Below are 22245 nucleotides of genomic sequence, written 5' to 3' on the forward strand. Positions count from 1 at the left end.
CGTATTAGTACGTCTTGGGCTTTAAAGGGGTTAAAGGCACGTGGAATAGCATGGAACAGCAGAGCTGAATATTTCAGAAGACATGTGCTACAGTGTGGAAAAGCAGCCAGATATATCAGAAGGGACACTTTCAGCAGTGCAGCAGAGCCCAGCGGAAAGGCAGAGCTGGGACTGTCAGGAGGGACATTTAGAGAAAATATCAGGGTCCTGCAATGTGGTAGAACAAACACCAAACTATGTGAATACTCAGGCAGTGTGCTGCCACCTGAGCCAATTAAAAAGACCTAGGAGCATGACAAGAGGTGCACACAGGGCTTCCATGGTAGTCCAGGGAGCACATAAGCAGAGCGGGCTGGCAGTTGGAGGAAGAGGAAGGAGGAAGAAGAAGGAGGAGGAAGGAGGAGGAGGAAGAAGGAGGATTAGGAGGAAGAAGAAGGATTAGGAGGAAGAAGAAGGAGGTGGAGGAAGAAGAAGGAGGTGGAGGAAGAAGGAGGAGGAGGAAAAAAGAGGTGGAGGAAGAAAGAGGTGGAGGAGGAAGAAGGAGGAAGAGGAGGAAGGAGGAGGAGGAGTCATGACAGGTTAGTTACAACTGTACATCAGGCTGCCTCTTGAAGCTGCACAGACTTGATTCAGATCTTGCTGACTTAACAAAAAGAAAGTATTGACAATTTTGTGGTTATTACTATCAACATAATGGTGTATATGTCAGAAATCCAAAGCATCAGCTTAGATATACAGATAAATGAGAAAATTCTACTACCGGCAGCCAGGGCCGCTGAAACCACCCGGCGCACTCGGGCAAGTGCCAGGGCCCTGGACAGCGGGGGGGGCCCACTTATCTTGGTTGGCTGCTATGTGAATGCTGGTGCTGCCCGCGGCGTCCTGGGTTACCACTGGTCGGCAGAGCCGCAGATGCATTCTTAGCCTCCCGGTGCCGCAGAGCGCATGCGCCGGCAGTGCAGACATCCAGTCAGATGATGGCACCATCTATTCTCAACAGTCTACAGCGCATGCGCTGCCTTCAGCCTGGGTCCCTCCTCCGAGCTCGAGCTCCTCAGTATTCAAGCGCCAGCCATAGCCAGCAAACACCGACTGCCGGTAACTTTATCTGACTATCAGAGACTGCATTTCTTATGCAATGTCTTTCTATATATAGCTACAGTGACAGTCACATGCATCATCATGTATCTATATATAGAAAGACATAGATATATTATATATAGTCAGCATAGCACTGTCTGCAGTCTGTCTGCAGCATCTTACAGGAAATCCTGGTCTGACCAGTCTGACTGTGTAGAATGGCAGAGAAGGAAGTGGCAGGCAGGCAGGGGCAGGGATGATGGTGACAGTCTTCTCCGCTATAGGAGGGCTATACTGTAATGGTATGTGACCCTTTCTCCTGGCACTGTCTGACCACCTGGTGCCCATCTCTCCACTATGTGGGGTCACTGGGTGAGTTACTGCCATGGCTTCTGTCAGGACTATGTGGGACCCATTCTTCTGTATGGAGGACTATGTGGGGCCCATTATACTGTATGGAGGACTATGTGGGGCCCATTATACTGTATGGAGGACTATATGGGACCATTATACAGTATGGAGGACTATGTGGGGCCATTATACTGTATGGAGGACTATGTGGGCCCATTATTCTGCATGGAGGACTATGTGGGCCCATTATTCTGCATGGAGGACTATGTGGAACGAGGCAACCAGGAGGGGGGAAAAGAAACGAAAAAAAAAGGAAGAAAACATCGGAGGAGAAGTTAGTGTTTGTCCCCTGGTCCCGCTGTGTGGAGCCCACTACCCACCCCGGCCCGGGCCCTGCAGTGGGTCCGGTGCGAGGGAGCGGGGAGAGTACAAGACATAGGGCGCAGGTCGCCGTCTCTGCTGTCCAGGCCCGGTCCTCAGTGAAAGCGGGGAACGGCCTGGCGCCTGCTGCACCTGCTGATGCTCGGGGGATGGAGACTGTGGGTACCTTACCGGTGATCGCCGCTCCCCGCAGTGTTGGCGGTGCGCTGTCAGCCAGGGACGCATCATCGGCGGCGTGTGCTGTGGTGTCGGGTCCCCTACGTGCAGATCTGATGCTGGGTCAAAGTCAGGGGCCCCGGCACCGGTTATCATCTTGGGTGCAGCTGTAATGGCTGCGGTAATGCCTGCCCGGACCACACCCTCGCCGGAGGGGGTCGCGCCACCGGGGTCCTCTGCATGTGTGTCACCTCCTGTATCTGCGGGGGACCCGGCGGTGAAGTTCACACAGGAGCGTGGAGATGGTCTGCAGGAGAGGCTGGAGCAATAGTCTGCAGCCGCAGCTGCCAGCACATGCTGAAAATCAGGGTGTGGTAATTAAACCCTGCAGCATCGCCTTTAAAGGGGCAGCAGCATTGCAAATAACACCCCCCCAGCAGAAAGTAGTGTAAAAAATACAAATGAAATTTTACATAAGAATGGAAGTGGCGCAAGTGGTGTGAATAGTGTCTATGACAATGCTGTAGGGTCAGGTGTTGGAGGGGCGGTTTCTGCTGTGGGAATGGGGGTGTGAATGGTGTCAATGTGGTTTCTGCTGGAGGAATGGTTGGTGTGAATCTTCTACTAGTAGAAATGGTGAGGCTGAGGTAAGCGAGGTGGAGATGGTTGACTATGAGGTTGAGGATTCAGGGAATTTAGGGGCTGGTCCATCGCCCCCCTCGCCTGCAGGCACCATTAGTTATGCGGCGGCTGCTGGTGGGGTTCTACAGGGGTCTTCCTCATCTCTGGACCCAGGGAATAATGCTTTTCGCCGCCGTTTCCTGGAGGCCCTCAAAAAAGGGGAGCAGACGATCAATGTAGAGAGAAGAGAGGTGGAGTTGTCCTACTGGCTAGATAAGTTTGGTCTAGCCGCCTTCCAAGAGAAAAGGATGGGGGGGAGAATGTGTGGTCCCACTCGACAGCCGGGCAGGGGGTCTGCAGGAGAAATGTGGTTCGTCTTCGCTGGAGGGGCGATGAGGCGTGTCCATCCAGGACAAATGTGGTGAAACTCCTCACGAAGATGGACTTCAGGGCTATTGACATCTTTGCTCTGATACATCCTATTGGGACCTCCACTTTTGATATCAGCTTTGTTCGGCCGGAGGACTTGGAGCTCTTTTGGTCGAATTATGAGCTGCTAAAAGAGGAGCCCGGCTGGCGAGGGTTTGTGGAGGCTATTTCTCGCCAAAGTGGGCCGAAGAAAGTGACCGTTTTAATGTGTAATGAGTCTCTTTCTGGCATCGACATAATGACCTGGTTGAGCCGGTACGGCAAGGTTGTGGAGGTCCCTAAGAAGAACTGGGACGATTTTGGCATCTGGTCAGGAGGCTGGACCTTCATGGTGAAGTTGAAGCGTTCATGGGGCACTGTTACCCACATCCCTTCCTCGGCTTTCCTGGGAAGGGATCGGATTCTGGTCTTCTACCAGGGGCAGCCGAGGGTCTGCCACAGGTGCGGTGATCCTCGCCACTTCAGCAAGGGCTGCAAGGTGCAGAAATGTGCTTTGTGTGGCGAGGTGGGTCACCTCGCCGCATCCTGTTGTGTCATTAGATGTCACCTGTGTGGTGATCTAGGTCATCCGTTCAGCCGCTGCCCTCGTTCCTTCTCTAATGCCATGGCCGGCCGGGCAGTGGGGAGCCGCGAGGAAGTTCTTGGCGGTGCAACTTTTGCAGAGGTTCGAGGTGGCAGCAGGGGAGGAGTTGTGCATCCGGTGAGGAATGGCAGGGCTAGGGGTCCCTCTTACCAGCCGAGGCAGGCAAGGCGTCAGGAGGGCAGGGGGCAGGAGGAACCTCGGGAAACTGGGTTAATGGCTGCCCCCTCCTCTGAGGTGGTGACCCATGTCACTGAGGCCCCGGGGAAGGAAGCGGTGAATGAGGAGATCAGACGGATGGAGAAAGAGGAAGTTGCTGATCTCTCAGATGCCTCCCAATATGAAAGTTTTGATGAGGACGGAGGGGAACAGCCAAAAGAAATGGGTGTCAAGGGTACCAAGAGTGCCAAGATTAAAAAAAAGAAGGTGGAAAATCTTCTCCCTCCCTGACCCAGGTGCCTAAGGAAGGTGCCTGACCCCTCTGATCACCCCCCCTCCAACCGGTTCCAAGCCCTTGATGGCCCTGCTGAGACGGGAGTCGGGGGTGAGGTTCTGGAGGCAACATCGGGAGGGTCCTTGGGAGGGGGTGGGGTCCCTTCTCCAGAGGGTGTGTCTTCTTCGGGAGGTGGGGCAATCCCTGGGTCCGGAGATGAGAAAGAGGTGGGATGGATGGATACCTCTGTCTCTCTGAAAAGAAGAGGGGGGGCTTCATTGTCTGGAGATGTACAAGCTAGGAAAATGGGTGGGGTGAAGAAAAAGGCCATCTATCTCGATCATTCATGATGGCGGCACCCTCCCTGTTGACTCTGGCGTCCATTAATGTCGCTAGTATAAAGTTGTCACGGGTGTGTCGCCACGAAGATCGTCACGATTACACAGCCTGACTTCTCGCAGCTGACTTTTTGGTGCTTTGTGTTTTTCGGCAGTGAGGGAGTTAATTCTCTCTCTCTCTGTGCTAGACAAGGTCCTGCCTCGCCCAGCTGCAATCAATGCTGCTGTAGTGAGACTCCTTCAAATGCCTGCTGGTCTGTTAGGGAAGTGTCGGTGAAAGCATTTCATGCAGACTAACAGAGCGGATCGTGGTATTTGGAGTTTCAGAGATAAGTGTATTTGGAGTGTTTTTTCCCTTCCTCGCTTTATCATTTATCTCCTTTCCCGTTGGTGTTCCCTCTGTTGTAGTTGTGTAGTTTTTGTATGCAAGGTGGTTTTGGTTTTTCCCTTGTACTGTCTCGTTCGTCTAAGTACTGTGTGTGGGCATATTATTACTTGTCCCCTTTTGTTGTGATCGGGGTCCTTCTCAGGACTAGATTACTTAGGTGCAGGGATCCTCAGGAGGTAGGGGTTACGCTGGCGGCCTGGACCTCTGTACCTTTAACAGTACCTCCAGGTTGAGGGATTAGTCAGGGCCCCAGCTTAGGGTCAGCTTAGGCCCCCTACCTCCAGTATACAGAGACAGCGTGACATTTTCACCGACCACTTAGTTTTTCTCCAGCTATCATGGATCCAGTAGCCGGTCTAGCTCGGCAGTTGCAGAGTTTGTCCATGGAGCTGGCGGACGTTAGGTCCAAGGTTTTGTATCCTCAGGAGCAAGCCGGACCAGAACCTAAAGTAGCTCTCCCTGACAGGTTCACTGGGGGGCGGGACAAGTTTTTTGTTTTCCGGGAGGCATGCAAGTTGTACTTTCGGCTGCGGCCTCGGTCATCGGGGAGTGAAGAACAAAGGGTGGGAATTGTCATCTCGCTCCTACAAGGGGACCCACAATCTTGGGCGTTCTCTCTTCCCCCGGGCTCCCCGGCTCTCCAGTCAGTGGATAGGTTTTTCGCTGCTCTGGGACTCGTATATGATGACCCAGATCGGATCTCCCTTGCTGAGTCTAAGTTGCGTAGGATCCAGCAGGGAGATTGTCCGGCGGAGGAATTCTGTTCGGAGTTCCGTAGGTGGGCCACGGACACCCAGTGGAATGACCCGGCTCTTAGGAGCCAGTTTTGTCAAGGTTTATCCGACAAATTACAGGATGTGTTGGCACAGTATGACTCTCCCGCGTCACTGGAAGCCGCTATGGCCCTTGCTATTCGCGTTGACAGACGGCTTCGGGAGAGGTGCGGGATAACTCTACCCCCTGTGATGACTCCACCTCCTACAAGGTCCCCTCATATGGTTGTTCCCCTGGTCAGTCCAGAGGAGCCTATGCAATTAGGAGGGACATCATTTCGGGGGAGGGGACCGGTGGTGCGCCATAAGACAGGAAGGTGTTTCTTCTGCGGGAGAAAGGGACATTTTATTGGGGGGTGTCCATCCCGTCCCTTGCAGAGTGAAGAGTCGTCGGAAAACTGTTGATCCCAGGTTGTGTGGTGGACGGCAATCTGGGAGTAGGTATTTCGTCCCTAGGTTCGTCTCAGTTTCTCGTACCGGCGGAGGTGGTGGTGGGTACGAGAACTGAGAGGATATCTGTTCTTCTGGATAGTGGGGCCGGGGCTAATCTGGTTGATGCTCGGTTTGCCCGGGTTCAAGGTATGCGATTGAGTGAGTTGGCTAAACCCATCCCCATATTCTCGATCGATGCCAGGCCTCTCGGTCAGGGAAGTTTTTTGCAAGCTGTGCATGACGTAAAACTTCAAGTGGGGGCGATACATAAAGAACTGTTGTCTTGCTACGTGTTGGAGGGTCTTCCCACTCCTATAGTGTTGGGCCTTCCTTGGTTAACTAAGCATAACCCGGTTATTAATTGGCAAACCAGAGAGATAAGCCAATGGAGTAAATTCTGTAATAAAAACTGCATGAACACGGTCATCGGTGCAGTTACTCCTTGGGTCTTACCTCCATTTCTGGCGGACTTTGAGGATGTATTCTCGGAGAAAGGGTGTCAGGAACTACCTCCTCATCGCGAGTATGACTGTTCTGTAAAACTGCTCCCTGAGGCCAAGTTACCTAAAGCTAGGTTGTATAACCTTTCTGGTCCTGAGAGGCAGGCCATGAAGGATTATATTTCAGAAAGTCTGGCTTAGGGGCATATTAGACCTTCATCTTCACCGGTGGCTGCGGGGTTCTTCTTTGTTAAGAAGAAAGATGGAGGCCTACGCCCTTGCCTGGATTTCCGTGAACTTAATCGGATTACGGTCCGAGATCCGTATCCGCTCCCACTTATTCCCGATCTCTTTAATCAGATCGTGGGCGCCAAATGGTTCTCTAAGTTGGATCTCAGGGGGGCGTACAATCTGATTAGGATGAAGGAGGGGGATGAGTGGAAGACGGCGTTTAACACTCCGGAGGGGCATTATGAGAACCTTGTCATGCCATTCGGTCTGACTAATGCCCCGGCGGTGTTCCAACACTTTGTTAATGACATTTTTCGCCGCCTGGTGGGACAGTTTGTTGTCATATATCTGGATGATATCTTAATTTACTCGCCGGATCTGGTGTCTCATCAGGAGCACGTTAGGCAGGTGTTACAGATCTTGCGGGATAATAAACTGTATGCCAAATGGGAAAAGTGTGTGTTCGCCGTACAGGAACTCCAGTTTTTAGGCTTCCTGGTTTCAGCGTCCGGTTTTCGTATGGACCCTGGGAAAGTGCGGGCAGTTCTTGAGTGGGATCGGCCAGAGAATCTTAAGGCACTACAACGTTTCCTGGGGTTTGCTAATTATTACCGGAAGTTCATTCGTAATTTCTCGTCCATGGTTAAGCCTCTCACAGACATGACTAAAAAGGGGACGGATTTTTCTAGGTGGTCTGACAAGGCTTGTCAAGCATTCTCCTCCTTGAAAAAATGTTTTGCCTCGGCACCCATACTCATTCAACCTGATGCGTCACAGCCATTCATTGTAGAGGTAGACGCTTCCGAGGTAGGGGTGGGAGCAGTATTGTCACAAGGTTCGTCCCCTGGTAAGTGGCATCCGTGCGCCTTTTTCTCTAAAAAATTGTCGTCCGCTGAGAGGAATTACGATGTCGGCAATAGGGAACTCTTGGCCATTAAGTTAGCTTTTGAGGAGTGGCGCCATTTTTTGGAGGGGGCAGTCCATCCGGTCACCGTCATCACCGATCACAAGAACCTGCTATATCTGGAGTCCGCGAAACGTCTGAATCCCAGACAAGCTAGGTGGTCATTGTTTTTTACCAGGTTTAATTTTGTCGTTACATATCGTCCTGGGTCAAAAAATGTAGAGGCGGATGCCTTATCTCGTAGTTTCCCTGGGGCCGGGAATACGGACGACCCGATTCCTATCCTTCAGGAGGGGGTGGTGGTTTCGGCAGTATGCTCTGAGCTGGAGGAGGAGGTATTGGAGGCTCAGGGGGACGCCCCTGTTGGACCTCCGGGGAGACTGTTTGTTCCAGATCAGTTGCGACAAAAGGTGATCGAGGCACACCATAACTCAGTTTTCGCAGGACACCCGGGGAGTAGAGCAACTGTGGATCTCCTCTCGCGTCGGGTTTGGTGGCCTAACTTACATAAGGAGGTAGTAACTTTTGTCGCGTCCTGTGGGGTTTGTGCGCGCTCTAAGACCTCACATACCCGTCCGTCTGGGGCCCTCTTACCTTTGAAGATCCCGGAGCGTCCTTGGACTCATCTGTCTATGGACTTTATTACGGACCTCCCTCCGTCTTCGGGTAAAACGGTCATACTCGTTGTAGTGGACAGGTTCAGCAAGATGGCACATTTTATCGCTCTTCCGGCTCTCCCTAATGCTAAAACTCTTGCGCAGGTGTTCATTGGGGAGATTGTGAGGCTTCACGGGGTACCCTCCGAGGTGGTGTCTGATCGGGGGTCTCAGTTTGTGTCCAAGTTCTGGAAGGCGTTTTGTGCACGGCGGGGGATGCATTTGTCCTTCTCATCGGCTTTTCATCCTCAGACCAATGGTCAGACGGAACGTATGAACCAGAGCTTGGAGACATATCTCCGGTGTTTTGTGTCAGAGAACCAGGAGGACTGGGCTTCTTTCTTACCTCTGGCAGAGTTTGCTATTAATAATAGGCGGAGCGAGTCCACTGGTAAGTCCCCGTTTTTTGGGGCATATGGTTTTCACCCCCAGTTTTGTACTTTCAGTAGGGGGGGCTCTTCGGGGGTTCCTGAGGAGGAACGATTTTCCTCATCACTCGCTTCAGTATGGAGAGGGGTGCTGAAGAATCTGAATACTATGGGGAACCGATACAAACGTATGGCTGATAGGAGGAGAGTGTCTGGTCCGGACCTAAGTGTGAACGATCGGGTATGGTTGTCTACCAGGAATATAAAACTTAAGGTTCCCTCCTGGAAACTGGGTCCCAGGTTCATCGGGCCGTACAGAATCAGTTCTATTATTAATCCGGTGGCATTCCGTCTTGACCTCCCCCCTACGTTTAAAATTCACAACGTGTTCCACAGATCGTTGCTTAAGAGGTATGTGGCGCCGGTGGTACCGTCACCTTTACCTCCCCCTCCAGTGGTGGTCAAGGGTAACTTGGAGTTCCAGGTATCGAGGGTCATCGATTCACGCTTTAATCGCCGGTCCCTTCAGTACCTGGTTCATTGGAAAGGGTATGGTCCTGAGGAGAGGATGTGGGTTCCTGCGTCGGATATTAACACAGACCGATTAGTTCGGGCCTTCCACACGACTCACCCGGATAAACCTGGCCCTGAGGGTCCGGAGGCCCCTCGTAGAAGGGGGGGTACTGTCACGGGTGTGTCGCCACGAAGATCGTCACGATTACACAGCCTGACTTCTCGCAGCTGACTTTTTGGTGCTTTGTGTTTTTCGGCAGTGAGAGAGTTAATTCTCTCTCTCTCTGTTCTAGACAAGGTCCTGCCTCGCCCAGCTGCAATCAATGCTGCTGTAGTGAGACTCCTTCAAATGCCTGCTGGTCTGTTAGGGAAGTGTCGGTGAAAGCATTTCATGCAGACTAACAGAGCGGATCGTGGTATTTGGAGTTTCAGAGATAAGTGTATTTGGAGTGTTTTTTCCCTTCCTCGCTTTATCATTTATCTCCTTTCCCGTTGGTGTTCCCTCTGTTGTAGTTGTGTAGTTTTTGTATGCAAGGTGGTTTTGGTTTTTCCCTTGTACTGTCTCGTTCGTCTAAGTACTGTGTGTGGGCATATTATTACTTGTCCCCTTTTGTTGTGATCGGGGTCCTTCTCAGGACTAGATTACTTAGGTGCAGGGATCCTCAGGAGGTAGGGGTTACGCTGGCGGCCTGGACCTCTGTACCTTTAACAGTACCTCCAGGTTGAGGGATTAGTCAGGGCCCCAGCTTAGGGTCAGCTTAGGCCCCCTACCTCCAGTATACAGAGACAGCGTGACAAAAGTCTGATGCAGCTAGATTTGCGGCCTTTGATTTTCTCACCCGATTTGAGGCTGAAATTTTGTTTTTGTAGGAGACCAGACTTACGGATATGGGGGCCATACACAAGGCGGTGGAGGTGCAGGTCCTCATACTGGTCTTTTGCGGCCGAGCCGTGTAGCGGGGTGGCAGTCCTTTTTAAGACTGCATCGGTTGAATGCCGGAGAGTTATCGAGGTAGAAATGGGGAGGTGCCTGGTCTTAGACGTCTTCATGAGGGGACAAGAGCTTTGGCACATTAACATCTATGGTCCACGGTCAAAGTGGGACCGTAAATGTATCTTCCTGAAGATTAAGCCCTATCTTTTTACGAGCCGGCAGGTGGTCTTTGGAGGTGACTTTAATACCGTCACAAGGCTTCGTGATAGGGGAGGCTCCATTGACCGGCTGGCTTATGATAGTAATACTCTTAATAGTATAGCTAGTGACGCTCGCCTGGTGGAGGTCCACATCCGGCACACCCTAGGTCACTGTGGTTTCACCTTTCATAGAGGTAGCTGCAGGTCTAGGATAGACAGGTGTTTTTTGAAGGAGGAGACCATCTCTTCAGCATTGTCCGTTGTTGAGGTGGAGTTCTTCGATCACTGTCTGATTTCTTTTTCTCTGAATGTTGCAGAAACCCCTCAGATAGGAAAAGGACCATGGAAGCTAAATTCGTCCCTCTTGGAGAAAGAGGAGATAAGACAATCCTTTGATGACTTTCTTCAGAGCCAGGTACCGCTTTTGGATCTCTGTAAGTCAGAGTGGTGGGAGATGTTCAAGGAACGGGTTGCGAGTTTCTTTAGGCTCTTGAGCCTCAGGAGCCTAAACAGGTACCGCCTGTATCAGGAACTGAGGAGGAAACTCGAACATCTCGTCTCAACTGGAGATGACCGTGAGGAAATCTCCAGAGTGAAGTCTTTACTCAAGAGGTGTCAGTACGATAGGCACACATCTTTGGTTTTTGAGAGGGATTTCGGGAGGTACCGCTCGCCCGACCTCTACAGAAACTGTAAGATGTCAGTGAGTTGTAAGGTGGTGACAGGTTTGGTTGACAGTACGGGTTCCCTGAACAGATCCAAATCAGGGATGCTGGATGTAATCAGATCTTTCTACTCACACCTCTTGGGGAAGAAGGATCTGGATCGGTACGTGATGTTGGCTTTCCTGGCCAAAGCCATCCCTAAGCCAGGGGATGACCCCTCGCTTCACGTTTTGACAGAGGCAATCAAGGAAGAGGAAGTGCGACTGGCCATTGATGGGCTTCGGCCTTAGAAATCGCCAGGTCTGGATGGCTTAACATCCAAGTTTTATAAGACCTTTAGGGACTCCTTGGTCCCCCTCTTGACTGAGGTGTTTAACGAGTGTCTCTCCTCGGGCGCTCTTTCCTGGTCAATGAGGCAGTCGACACTGTCAAAGGGTAAGGACTTGTCCCTTATTGAGAATTGGCGTCCCATAGCACTTCTCAATACGGACCGGAAGGCTCTGGCAAAGGTGCTGTTTAATCGGCTGGTGAAGTTTGCACCCCGGTTCCTTTCGGGGGCTCAGCATTGCTCTGTTCCAGGCCGCAGCACTTTTAGTGCAGTACTCAGTGTCGGAGAGGCGGTGGAGCAGGGTAGGGCGGGCCACTGGAAAGGGTATTTGCTGTCTTTAGACCAGGAGAAGGCTTTTGATCAGGTTAACTACGATTACCTCTGGTCCGTCCTTCTGAGGTATGGTCTGTCTGGGGGGTTTGTAAATTGGCTAAAGATCTTGTATGCGGGGGCAGAGACTTTCCCGTTCTTAAATGGTTGGTCTGGCCGCCCTTTTGAGGTTGTGTCTGGGGTCCGCCAGCGCTGTCTGTTGAGCCCGCTGTTATACGTGTTTGCGATAGATCCCCTTTTAAGGAGAATTGAGCGCGGGCCGTTGGCGGGAGTCAGGATGGACCAGGCGGCCCCAGAAGCCACTCTGAGGGTGGTAGCATATGCCGATGACGTCTCCCTTTTCGTGTCTTCGGGTGAGGAGGCAGAGTGGGTCATGTCTGAGGTTGGTCGATACTCAGAGGCTTCTGGGTCCAGGATTAATCAGGAAAAGTGTGAAAGTCTTTGGCTGGGAGGGGGGAGACCCTAGCTTTGGTCTCCTGGACACTCTTCCAGAGCCCCAGGCATCGATAAAAATTATAGACATCGAATTTGGCCCGGGGGACTACCCTCAGCAAAATTGGGAGGGCAGACTTAAGATCGCCGCCCAGAAGGTGGACCAATGGAAGGGTTGGTCTTTGACCCTGAGTGAAAGAGTTAGCCTGGTTAAGGGTTTTTCACTACCCTTGTTAATATACCTGGGCAGTGTCTGCATGTTGCCAGAGCCGCTCTGGACACGGGTCTACAGCCCGTTTTTCCAGATGTTATGGGGAAATAGGCTGAACCTAGTCAAACGAGAGGTCACATATCGCACAAGGAGACTAGAAGGGTTGGGTATGGTCAACCCAGTGGTGTTTCTAGTAAACACTTTTTCGTCAAGACTCACATCGCCAACTTCTGGTCAGAGAGGGCTCCTCCATGGGTATTCTCCTGCAGGGGATGGCTTTGGCCCTTCTTCCAGGAATGGGAGACAGGGGGGCAAGTGAAGGACCTACCCACACCGCAAGGACATGTCCTGGCTTACGCTACACCAGTTCTGAAGGTAATCCGCCGGTGGGGTCTGGGAATGTGGGAGATCAGGACCATGTTGAGGAAATTCCGTGACAGGAGGGTCCTGTTGACCCATTTCCAGAAGCCTCAGGTGCTCAAAGATTGCCCAAGTTGGGATCTGGAGGGCGGGCTGGGGTTATTGAATTCTACACGGGTCCCCTTGAAGTTTTGGGACTTGGATTGGTGCTGCTTCCATGGGAAACTGTATATAAGGGACAACCTGAAGTGTAGGAACTCCGAAGACCGGGGTTGTCCCCGTGTGGAGTGTTGTGACACGCTGGAAAGCATGGAGCACTTCCTCCTTCAGTGTCCTTTTAATACAGGGGTCTACAACGGGGTAGGTGCTTCCATAGGCTGACCTCAGCTGGCACACCTTTCCTATGCGTAGTGGGCGTATGGGGCATTCAGATCCCTGGGTGGCCGAGATCGGGGCACTTTATTTCTAGTCAGTTTAGTCGTCAGGTTTTACACGTGGAATGCAAGGTGCTTAGTGTCAACTCAGCAGAAAATCCTCCCCCGGGACGAGATTGTTAGGAACATTCTGGGTGGCCTGGTGAAGGTGCGCTCTCTGGAGTATGACAGGCTGGGTGCAGCGAGGGCCTCTCTTCTCTGCAGAGGGTTCTCATTTAATGTACCCTAGGGCCTAGATAAGCAGGTAAGTGGTAGGGACAGGTAGGTAGATAGGTAGGGACAGGTAGATAGGTAGGGACAGTCGAGGGACAGTTAGGTAGGCACACGGTGAGTTAGGCAGGGCAGTAGGGTCAGGCTGGGAGAGACAGGGAAAGGTAGGTAGATAAATAGGGGCAGATGTCCAGATAGGTAGGGACAGCTGGTAGAGTAAGGATTGTTAGGATAGACGCCTGTCATCTCCGGTCTCCTGGTGGCGGGCTGGGGGCTTTTCACTATCAGATTTTTGTTTTGCAGAAGTGAGATACTGATATAGGGCTTACCGGCACCAATCCTGGCTCTGGGGAAGTGGTGTAATGTAGAGAGTTATGTAGCATTGTATTGTAAGGTGATGATCCTGTGGCTTACTGGGTTAATGCTCCTGTCTTGTAGGCAGGAGGTCATGAGTTCCTCTGTGAGATTATTTTTGTATTGTGTGGGGTTTTTTAGTGGTGGGGGGTTAGTGGTAGATTTGTTATAATTGTATTTGCTGTGAAGAAAAAAAAAACAAGAACAAACCAAAAAAAAAAGAAAAAAACAAAGCAAAAAAAAAATTGTGTAGTTTAGATAGATGTGTTTTAAGCCAGGCGGCTTTTATGTTTCTTTTTGGGCGATGGAGCAAAGTTTTCTTTTATGTGTGCATGTATTAATAAAATGTTTCTTCTCTCCTTGGATGAGGTAACCTGGGGAGGAGGAGATCTGGAAGGATCAAAAAGTGACGAGACAAGAATAATGGACAGAAAACAGCGTAAGAGAGAAAGATGGAAGGAGGAAGCTTCTCTGAGAAAGAAGAAGACAAAGTTTATTGTTTTTTTTGGGGGGGTGTAATGCTGGACTCGGACTTTTGCTTTTGACTGGGGTATGGATTTTTGCTATTTATCGATTGTAAGTTTTGTATTTTTATAATAAGAGTTCACTATATACAGATTTATACAGTCACCACTAGGGGAAGCTCACTACATACAGATTTATACAGCCACCACTAGAAGGAGCTCACCACATACAGATTTATACAGTCATCACTAGAAGGAGCTCACTACATACAGATTTATACAGCCACCACTAGAGGGGGCTCACTACATACAGATTTATACAGCCACCACTAGAGGGAGCTCACTACATACAGATTTATACAGCCACCACTAGAGGGAGCTCACTACATACAGATTTATACAGCCACCACTAGAAGGAGCTCACTACATACAGATTTATACAGCCACCACTAGAGGGAGCTCACTACATACAGATTTATACAGCCACCACTAGAGGGAGCTCACTACATACAGATTTATACAGCTACCACTAGAAGGAGCTCACTACATACAGATTTATACAGCCATCACTAGAGGGAGCTCACTACATACAGATTTATACAGCCACCACTAGGAGGAGCTCACTACATACAGATTTATACAGCCACCACTAGGGGGAGCTCACTGCACACAGATTTATACAGCCACCACTAGAGGGAGCTCACTACATACAGATTTATACAGCCACCACTAGAGAGAGCTCACTACATACAGATTTATACAGCCACCACTAGGAGGAGCTCACTACATACAGATTTATACAGCCACCACTAGAGGGAGCCCACTACATACAGATTTATACAGCCACCACTAGAGGGAGCTCACTGCATACAGATTTATACAGCCACCACTAGAGGGAGCCCACTACATACAGATTTATACAGCCACCACTAGGAGGAGCTCACTACATACAGATTTATACAGCCACCACTAGAGGGAGCCCACTACATACAGATTTATACAGCCACCACTAGGGGGAGCTCACTGCATACAGATTTATACAGCCACCACTAGAGGGAGCTCACTACATACAGATTTATACAGCCACCACTAGAGAGAGCTCACTACATACAGATTTATACAGCCACCACTAGGAGGAGCTCACTACATACAGATTTATACAGCCACCACTAGAGGGAGCCCACTACATACAGATTTATACAGCCACCACTAGGAGGAGCTCACTACATACAGATTTATACAGCCACCACTAGGAGGAGCTCACTACATACAGATTTATACAGCCACCACTAGGAGGAGCTCACTACATACAGATTTATACAGCCACCACTAGGAGGAGCTCACTACATACAGATTTATACAGCCACCACTAGAGGGAGCACACTACATACAGATTTAAACAGCCACCACTAGGAGGAGCTCACTACATACAGATTTATACAGCCACCACTAGAAGGAGCTCACTACATACAGATTTATACAGCCACCACTAGAGGGAGCTCACTACATACAGATTTATACAGCCACCACTAGAGGGAGCTCACCACATACAGATTTATACAGCCACCACTAGAAGGAGCTCACTACATACAGATTTATACAGCCACTACTAGGGGGAGCTCACTACATACAGATTTATACAGCCACCACTAGAGGGAGCTCACTACATACAGATTTATACAGCCATCACTAGAGGGAGCTCACTACATACAGATTTATACAGCCACCACTAGAGGGAGCTCACTACATACAGATGTATACAGCCACCACTAGAGGGAGCTCACTACATACAGATTTATACAGTCACCACTAGGGGGAGTTCACTACATACAGATTTATACAGCCACCACCAGAGGGAGCTCACTACATACAGATTTATACAGCCACCACTAGGGGGGGCTCACTACATACAGATGTATACAGCCACCACTAGAGGGAGCTCACTACATACAGATTTATACAGCCACCACTAGGAGGAGCTCACTACATACAGATGTATACAGCCACCACTAGGAGGAGCTCACTACATACAGATTTATACAGCCACCTCTAGGAGGAGCTCACTACATACAGATTTATACAGCCACCACTAGAAGGAGCTCACTACATACAGATTTATACAGCCACCACTAGAGGGAGCTCACTACATACAGATGTATACAGCCACCACTAGAGGGAGCTCACTACATACAGATTTATACAGTCACCACTAGGAGGAGCTCACTACATACAGATTTATACAGCCACCACTAGAGGGAGCTCACTATATACAGATTTATACAGCCACCACTAGGAGGAGCTCACTACATACAGATTTATACAGCCACCACTAGAAGGAGCTCACTACATACAGATTTATACAGCCACCACTAGAGGGAGCTCACTACATACAGATGTATACAGCCACCACTAGAGGGAGCTCACTACATACAGATTTATACAGTCACCACTAGGAGGAGCTCACTAAATACAGATTTATAGAGCCACCACTAGAAGGAGCTCACTACATACAGATTTATACAGCCCCCACTAGAGGGAGCTCACTACATACAGATGTATACAGCCACCACTAGAGGGAGCTCACTACATACAGATTTATACAGCCACCACTAGAAGGAGCTCACTACATACAGATTTATACAGCCACCACTAGAGGGAGCTCACTACATACAGATGTATACAGCCACCACTAGAGGGAGCTCACTACATACAGATTTATACAGTCACCACTAGGGGGAGTTCACTACATACAGATTTATACAGCCACCACTAGAAGGAGCTCACTACATACAGATTTATACAGCCACCACTAGGGGGAGCTCACTACATACAGATTTATACAGCCACCACTAGAGGGAGCTCACTACATACAGATTTATACAGCCACCACTAGGAGGAGCTCACTACATACAGATTTATACAGCCACCACTAGAAGGAGCTCACTACATACAGATTTATACAGCCACCACTAGAGGGAGCTCACTACATACAGATGTATACAGCCACCCCTAGAGGGAGCTCACTACATACAGATTTATACAGTCACCACTAGGAGGAGCTCACTACATACAGATTTATACAGCCACCACTAGAAGGAGCTCACTACATACAGATTTATACAGCCACCACTAGAGGGAGCTCACTACATACAGATGTATACAGCCACCACTAGAGGGAGCTCACTACATACAGATTTATACAGCCACCACTAGAAGGAGCTCACTACATACAGATTTATACAGCCACCACTAGAGGGAGCTCACTACATACAGATGTATACAGCCAACACTAGAGGGAGCTCACTACATACAGATTTATACAGTCACCACTAGGAGGAGCTCACTACATACAGATTTATACAGCCCCAACTAGAAGGAGCTCACTACATACAGATTTATACAGCCACCACTAGAGGGAGCTCACTACATACAGATGAATACAGCCACCACTAGAGGGAGCTCACTACATACAGATTTATACAGCCACCACTAGAGGGAGCTCAATACATACAGATTTATACAGCCACCACTAGGAGGAGCTCACTACATACAGATTTATACAGCCACCACTATGGGGAGCTCACTACACACAGATTTATACAGCCACCACTAGGGGGGGCTCACTATATACAGATTTATACAGCCACCACTAGAGGGAGCTCACTACATACAGATTTATACAGCCACCACTAGGAGGAGCTCACTACATACAGATTTATACAGCCACCACTAGGGGGAGCTCACTACATACAGATTTATACAGCCACCACTAGAGGGAGCTCACTACATACAGATTTATACAGCCATCACTAGAGGGAGCTCACTATATACAGATTTATACAGCCACCACTATGAGGAGCTCACTACATACAGATTTATACAGCCACCACTAGAAGGAGCTCACTACATACAGATTTATACAGCCACCACTAGGAGGAGCTCACTACATACAGATGTATACAGCCACCACTAGAGGGAGCTCACTACATACAGATTTATACAGCCACCACTAGAAGGAGCTCACTACATACAGATTTATACAGCCACCACTAGAGGGAGCTCACTACATACAGATGTATACAGCCAACACTAGAGGGAGCTCACTACATACAGATTTATACAGTCACCACTAGGAGGAGCTCACTACATACAGATTTATACAGCCACCACTAGAAGGAGCTCACTACATACAGATTTATACAGCCACCACTAGAGGGAGCTCACTACATACAGATGAATACAGCCACCACTAGAGGGAGCTCACTACATACAGATTTATACAGCCACCACTAGAGGGAGCTCAATACATACAGATTTATACAGCCACCACTAGGAGGAGCTCACTACATACAGATTTATACAGCCACCACTATGGGGAGCTCACTACACACAGATTTATACAGCCACCACTAGGGGGGGCTCACTATATACAGATTTATACAGCCACCACTAGAGGGAGCTCACTACATACAGATTTATACAGCCACCACTAGGAGGAGCTCACTACATACAGATTTATACAGCCACCACTAGGGGGAGCTCACTACATACAGATTTATACAGCCACCACTAGAGGGAGCTCACTACATACAGATTTATACAGCCATCACTAGAGGGAGCTCACTATATACAGATTTATACAGCCACCACTATGAGGAGCTCACTACATACAGATTTATACAGCCACCACTAGAAGGAGCTCACTACATACAGATTTATACAGCCACCACTAGGAGGAGCTCACTACATACAGATGTATACAGCCACCACTAGAGGGAGCTCACTACATACAGATTTATACAGTCACCACTAGGAGGAGCTCACTACATACAGTTTTATACAGCCACCACTAGAAGGAGCTCACTACATACAGATTTATACAGCCACCACTAGAGGGAGCTCACTACATACAGATTTATACAGCCACCACTAGAGGGAGCTCACTACATACAGATGTATACAGCCACCACTAGAGGGAGCTCACTACATACAGATTTATACAGCCACCACTAGAAGGAGCTCACTACATACAGATTTATACAGCCACCACTAGAGGGAGCTCACTACATACAGATGTATACAGCCACCACTAGAGGGAGCTCACTACATACAGATTTATACAGTCACCACTAGGGGGAGTTCACTACATACAGATTTATACAGCCACCACTAGAAGGAGCTCACTACATACAGATTTATACAGCCACCACTAGAGGGAGCTCACTACATACAGATTTATACAGCCACCACTAGGAGGAGCTCACTACATACAGATTTATACAGCCACCACTAGAAGGAGCTCACTACATACAGATTTATACAGCCACCACTAGAGGGAGCTCACTACATACAGATGTATACAGCCACCACTAGAGGGAGCTCACTACATACAGATTTATACAGTCACCACTAGGAGGAGCTCACTACATACAGATTTATACAGCCACCACTAGAAGGAGCTCACTACATACAGATGAATACAGCCACCACTAGAGGGAGCTCACTACATACAGATTTATACAGTCACCACTAGGAGGAGCTCACTACATACAGATTTATACAGCCACCACTAGAAGGAGCTCACTACATACAGATTTATACAGCCACCACTAGAGGGAGCTCACTACATACAGATGAATACAGCCACCACTAGAGGGAGCTCACTACATACAGATTTATACAGCCACCACTAGAGGGAGCTCAATACATACAGATTTATACAGCCACCACTAGGAGGAGCTCACTACATACAGATTTATACAGCCACCACTATGGGGAGCTCACGACACACAGATTTATACAGCCACCACTAGGGGGGGCTCACTATATACAGATTTATACAGCCACCACTAGAGGGAGCTCACTACATACAGATTTATACAGCCACCACTAGGAGGAGCTCACTACATACAGATTTATACAGCCACCACTAGGGGGAGCTCACTACATACAGATTTATACAGCCACCACTAGAGGGAGCTCACTACATACAGATTTATACAGCCATCACTAGAGGGAGCTCACTATATACAGATTTATACAGCCACCACTAGGAGGAGCTCACTACATACAGATTTATACAGCCACCACTAGAAGGAGCTCACTACATACAGATTTATACAGCCACCACTAGAGGGAGCTCACTACATACAGATGTATACAGCCACCACTAGAGGGAGCTCACTACATACAGATTTATACAGTCACCACTAGGAGGAGCTCACTACATACAGTTTTATACAGCCACCACTAGAAGGAGCTCACTACATACAGATTTATACAGCCACCACTAGTGGGAGCTCACTACATACAGATTTATACAGCCACCACTAGAGGGAGCTCACTACATACAGATGTATACAGCCACCACTAGAGGGAGCTCACTACATACAGATTTATACAGCCACCACTAGAAGGAGCTCACTACATACAGATTTATACAGCCACCACTAGAGGGAGCTCACTACATACAGATGTATACAGCCACCACTAGAGGGAGCTCACTACATACAGATTTATACAGTCACCACTAGGGGGAGTTCACTACATACAGATTTATACAGCCACCACTAGAAGGAGCTCACTACATACAGATTTATACAGCCACCACTAGAGGGAGCTCACTACATACAGATTTATACAGCCACCACTAGGAGGAGCTCACTACATACAGATTTATACAGCCACCACTAGAAGGAGCTCACTACATACAGATTTATACAGCCACCACTAGAGGGAGCTCACTACATACAGATGTATACAGCCACCACTAGAGGGAGCTCACTACATACAGATTTATACAGTCACCACTAAGAGGAGCTCACTACATACAGATTTATACAGCCACCACTAGAAGGAGCTCACTACATACAGATTTATACAGCCACCACTAGAGGGAGCTCACTACATACAGATGTATACAGCCACCACTAGAGGGAGCTCACTACATACAGATTTATACAGCCACCACTAGAAGGAGCTCACTACATACAGATTTATACAGCCACCACTAGAGGGAGCTCACTACATACAGATGTATACAGCCACCACTAGAGGGAGCTCACTACATACAGATTTATACAGTCACCACTAGGAGGAGCTCACTACATACAGATTTATACAGCCACCACTAGAAGGAGCTCACTACATACAGATTTATACAGCCACCACTAGAGGGAGCTCACTACATACAGATGTATACAGCCACCACTAGAGGGAGCTCATTACATACAGATTTATACAGCCACCACTAGAGGGAGCTCAATACATACAGATTTATACAGCCACCACTAGGAGGAGCTCACTACATACAGATTTATACAGCCACCACTATGGGGAGCTCACTACATACAGATTTATACAGCCACCACTAGGGGGGGCTCACTGTATACAGATTTATACAGCCACCACTAGAGGGAGCTCACTACATACAGATTTATACAGCCACCACTAGGAGGAGCTCACTACATACAGATTTATACAGCCACCACTAGGGGGAGCTCACTATATACAGATATATACAGCCACCACTAGGGGGAGCTCACTATATACAGATTTATAAAGCCACCATTAGGGGGAGTTCACTACATACAGATTTATACAGCCACCACTAGGGGGAGCTCACTATATACAGATTTATACAGCCACCATTAGGGGGAGTTCACTACATACAGATTTATACAGCCACCACTAGAGGGAGTTCACTACATACAGATTTATACAGACACCACTAGAGAGAGCTCACTACATACAGATTTATACAGTCACCACTGGAGGGAGCTCACTACATACAGATTTATACAGCCACCAGTAGGGGGAGCTCACTGCATACAGATTTATACAGCCACCACAAGGAGGAGCTCACTACATACAGATTTATACAGCCACCACTAGGGGGAGCTCACTATATACAGATTTATACAGCCACCATTAGGGGGAGTTCACTACATACAGATTTATACAGCCACCACTAGGGGGAGCTCATTACATACAGATTTATACAGCCACCACTAGAGGAAGCTCACTACATACAGATTTATACAGCCACCACTAGGAGGAGCTCACTACATACAGATTTATACAGCCACCACTACGGGGAGCTCACTATATACAGATTTATACAGCCACCATTAGGGGGAGTTCACTACATACAGATTTATACAGCCACCACTAGAGGGAGCTCACTACATACAGATTTATACAGCCACCACTAGAGGAAGCTCACTACATACAGATTTAAACAGTCACCA

The 22245-nt window shown here is 48.9% G+C and overlaps 1 long non-coding RNA gene across 1 annotated transcript in view; it reads left to right on the top strand.

Moving 5' to 3' along the window:
* Nucleotides 1-945: 945 nt before the first annotated feature.
* Nucleotides 946-22245, top strand: part of LOC141264138 (uncharacterized) — a 43426-nt gene continuing 22126 nt past the window's right edge. The window contains exons 1-2 of the long non-coding RNA XR_012319803.1: nucleotides 946-1098; nucleotides 13902-14108. This is a non-coding gene — a long non-coding RNA (uncharacterized lncRNA). The remainder of the gene's footprint in view (nucleotides 1099-13901; nucleotides 14109-22245) is intronic.

Source organism: Phyllobates terribilis, unplaced genomic scaffold, assembly GCF_046119375.1.
Source record: "Phyllobates terribilis strain yellow unplaced genomic scaffold, ASM4611937v1 Scaffold_4__5_contigs__length_816908805, whole genome shotgun sequence".
Taxonomy (NCBI): domain Eukaryota; kingdom Metazoa; phylum Chordata; class Amphibia; order Anura; family Dendrobatidae; genus Phyllobates; species Phyllobates terribilis.